The following is a 4008-nucleotide window of genomic DNA, read 5'->3' on the forward strand; positions in this document are numbered from 1 at the left end:
ATTTTACATCCGATTTCAACCCTCTCCGGGAGCTTATCGATTTTATAGATTCTCAAAATCTAAAAAGAAACTAGAGTTTTTTCAAGTTTTAGATTCCATGAAAAATTTCAAAAAAAGTTCCCTCTTTCCACCTTCTCCACTTAATCCCTCATCTTCTTCCCATTCTTTCCCTCCTCCTCTCCCCTTTCTCTCCTCCACCTTCTCCTCTCCTCCTTTTTCACTTATTTCCCTCCCCTCTTCCCATTATTTCTCTCCTCCTCTACCCAAGGATGACCACCACCTCTGGCGACCACCTCCTCTCCGGCAACGAACGGGGACAACCTCCTCTCTGACAACTGAACCACCTCCTCACTGATGACCACCTCCTCCTCGACGACCACCTTCGACGCCCTGCTTCGCCACTGCTCCGTCACCGTCGGCGACCTGCTCCTCTCAGACGACGCCGACCACCTCCGACCGACACCTCCAACGCCCTACTCCGCCACCGCCGATGCCCTACGCCGGCGACCCGATGCTCTCCAAGATCTCGTCAATGCCACAAAGAGGTGACATGGACTCGATTGCTTTGTTTTCGTTTTTAGGATGTTTTGTGAAAAATCACGTGGACAGCTGTGGTTCCAGCTTTTCAAAAAAATAGCCAAAAAAATACTGGTAGATGACCGGACGAGAGCACGTGACTAGTAACTTATTGGCAGTGTGCCGGGTGTGCACGCGACTAGTATCTGACATACTAGTCATGTGTCGGATACACACGTAACTAGTAGGACCTTACCACTTGAGAGGTACCAGTGGCGGGCTAGGGTCCTCGGCTGGTACCCAAAAATAGCACGCGACTAGTAGGATTTTCCCTACTAGTGATACAAACGATCATATCTCGGACATGTCTACTATCGAAGCAACAAAGGGAATATGACTCGATGTTTATGGTTCAACGACATATACTCGTGGATTGCGCAGGGTTCATTATGGGCAATACAGGTCCCGCTAATGATCATTGGTCGGAGAGGTGTTTCAACATGTCTGAAGTATTCCCGAACGATAGGGTAACACACTTGAGTATTCTGTGACGCTTAGAGATGGGTATCATTGGAAATACCCCTCGCCATGCGCCTTCCCTCTCTCCATCTAGTTTTCTCTCACGCACGCAACTCCTCGAAGAACTGCGCACGTGGGAGATAACTCCACCCGATCGAGCACGCTATCATCCTGCTTGTGTTCCGATCCAAAAGATGTACTTGCGCACTCTGTGATGGATCAGATGTGCGAGTTCACGAAGGTGATGCCATTTGTGGCGTTTGTCGTCATGCGAGGATCAACACGACACTGAGGTCGGCTATAACATACGACTACACCATCTCTGTATTTCGGTCTACGAGGGTACGTCACCGAACTCTTCCATTACACCATTATTTCTAGATAAATCTTGACAATCCGGGTATGCTAGTTAGAATTTTTTTTTGTTATTAGCTGTGAACCCACTCTATTTTTCGTTTATGTTTTCATTTTTGGCAGTTTAAATTTAAATTTAAACCACGACATTTATCATGGATTGTGGAAGAAGAACGGGGCTGACTAATTCAGCGTAATCCCTTTATTGTTTGAACATCTCTTTTTTCCTGCTTAAAACACAAAAACAGTTGCGGGAATGGCAATACATGTTCATATTGGTTAAAAAAATATTGTGGATGAATAATAAAACAACCGAAAATTAAATTAGATTTGGTATGTCTCAGGGCGACCCGAGATTTTGTCAAGAATATTAAGAAAGACTGTGGACAAATAATACACTTCTTTTGACCTGCAGTTGCTCTTTTTTCATTTAATTGAGACTTAAGAAAAATTCGGTGAACAGAGAAATAGAGAGGCCCATGTTAAAAAGATTGTCCCTCTTCTTATGGCGTCGACTCGGAGGCAGCATTTTCACGTGGAATTGCATGTTTCTCGTGAAGGGGTTATGTTTTTGTCTCTATCGGTCCTTGGTTACACTTCTTTTTCACGCGGATGGATTGGATTTATTTTGACAAGCTTAATTTTCATGTTGGTTACACTTCTTGTTCTCGTGATTCATGTTGACAAGCTTAATTTTCACATGAAGCAGCTCACCAGTCACCATGGACATGGATGCTTAGCTTAGTCGTCCAACTACTTAAGCCATTCGGGGAGGAACCAAGGCGAAGTATATAATACTAATGCTTATATACTCACAGGCGCAGCACATATATAGCAGCAAGAGCTTAATGCCGACGCATGGGCGAGTGGCGAGCAGGCGCCTGGTGAAGGCCTCCGATGCCTCCATTGAGCCGCATGTCGTCGCCTTCTCCAACCTCGACCTTCTCAATGACGTTCAAATGTCAATGACATGCGTCTATCCCAGACCTTTGTTGGGCGACTTCAACGGCGTTGTTGCGGCTTTCGAGGCTCAGTTGCCATCATTCCTCAACTACTTCTTCCACTTGTCCGGCCGAATCATGCGCAATCCAAGCTCTGGCCTTCCCGAGCTCCGCTGCCACAACCAAGGCGCGGAGCTTGTGGTAGCACATGCCGACGTGGAGCTGGGAACCCTGAACTGGGCCTTGACCGAGGAGTCCTTGAAGAAGATACAGCTGCCGTACGCCGAGGAAGTCCCGCTGTCGGTACAGCTCGTGTCCTTCACGTGCGGCGGCTTCGCCGTTGTTTGGGGGACACACCACCTGATCGGCGATGGGCACTTTGGGGCGATGCTCGTAAAGATGGGGTCCGAGGTTGTGCGGTCGGGTACCATCACCAGAGACGCCCCGACGCACGATCGCTCGGTGCTCTTTCGCCCACGGAACCCGCTGTCGTACAGCGCCTCGGTCGCCGGGATGTTCACGCCGTGGGACCACGAGCACCAGGTGAACGCCCTGACCGCCGAGGAGAGCTTCATCTGCCGCCTCTACCGCGTCGACGGGCACGACATCGCAAGACTTCGTGAGGCCGCGAGCACCGAGGGCCGGCGCGCCACGCGCGTCCAGGCGGTGTCGGCGTACCTGTGGAATGTATTCGCGGGCGTGGTGGCAGCGTCGACGCGGCCGACAGAGACTGATCCACGCTGCCGCATGCTATGGTGGGTGGACGGGAGGCGGCGGCTCTCCCGCCGCCGGAGCTCCGTTCACGGCTGCGCAGCTACACGGGCAACGTGATGTCCTACGCTCAGGTGGACGCATCCGCTCACACGGTCCTGGCCGAGTCGCTGCCTAACGTGGCGACAATGGTGCGTGAGGCCATCGCGGCGAGGAACTACGATGAGATGTACCAGGATCTCGTGGACTGGGTGGAGGAGCAGAAGCCAGCGAGGCTGATCGAGACACCAACCGTGGGCCTCGGCAGCCCCACTGTTGCCCAGACGATGGTGTCCAGCTCGTTCCCGATCGACGCCGACTTCGGCTTCGGCCAGGCCGCGCTGGTCATGCCGGTGGAGTCGAGCTTCGGGAGGCTTTGCGCGTCCCTGCTATCCATATGCGCACGGCCAGGAGACACCGAGTCGTGGATCGTCAGCGCGTACATATGGCCCTGCCTCGCCGCGGCGCTCGAGTCTGAGGAGCAGCGCGTGTTCAAGCCCCTCACGGCGGAGTACCTTGGTCTCACCCGTGGTAACCATGAGCCTGCTGATGAAGCCAGACCTCGTCTCTGAGGACAGCGCGTCTATCACGGAGCAGTACCTAGCTAGGGTCATCACGCTCGCTCGGAAAGAATTAAGACCATGTTCAGATTTCAAATTATACCATTGGGAAAAATAATGTTTAAAATACAGATTAAATCCGAAAAATAGCTCATTCATAAAGTAGATATTCTTGTAAGTTTGTAACTATCTTTTATCTGGTACTGGATCTATGTTTGTTTAGCATCGAGCTGATTGAGAGGGAGATTGTTGGATTCGTGGGAACATACGACAGTGCTCAAGTTTTCACCTCCCAGAGGCCAGAGCTAAGTGCAGTTTTCCCCTACATAAACACCCAATGAGACGACGGTCCGTTCACCGAACCCGCT

The 4008-nt window shown here is 51.1% G+C and overlaps 1 pseudogene; it reads left to right on the forward strand.

The window, feature by feature from the left end:
* The first annotated feature begins 2237 nt into the window (after nucleotides 1–2237).
* LOC124695268 lies at nucleotides 2238–3652 on the forward strand (annotated as a pseudogene).
* Nucleotides 3653–4008: the final 356 nt, after the last annotated feature.

This window comes from Lolium rigidum, chromosome 3 (genome assembly GCF_022539505.1).
Source record: "Lolium rigidum isolate FL_2022 chromosome 3, APGP_CSIRO_Lrig_0.1, whole genome shotgun sequence".
NCBI classification, from domain to species: Eukaryota; Viridiplantae; Streptophyta; class Magnoliopsida; order Poales; family Poaceae; genus Lolium; species Lolium rigidum.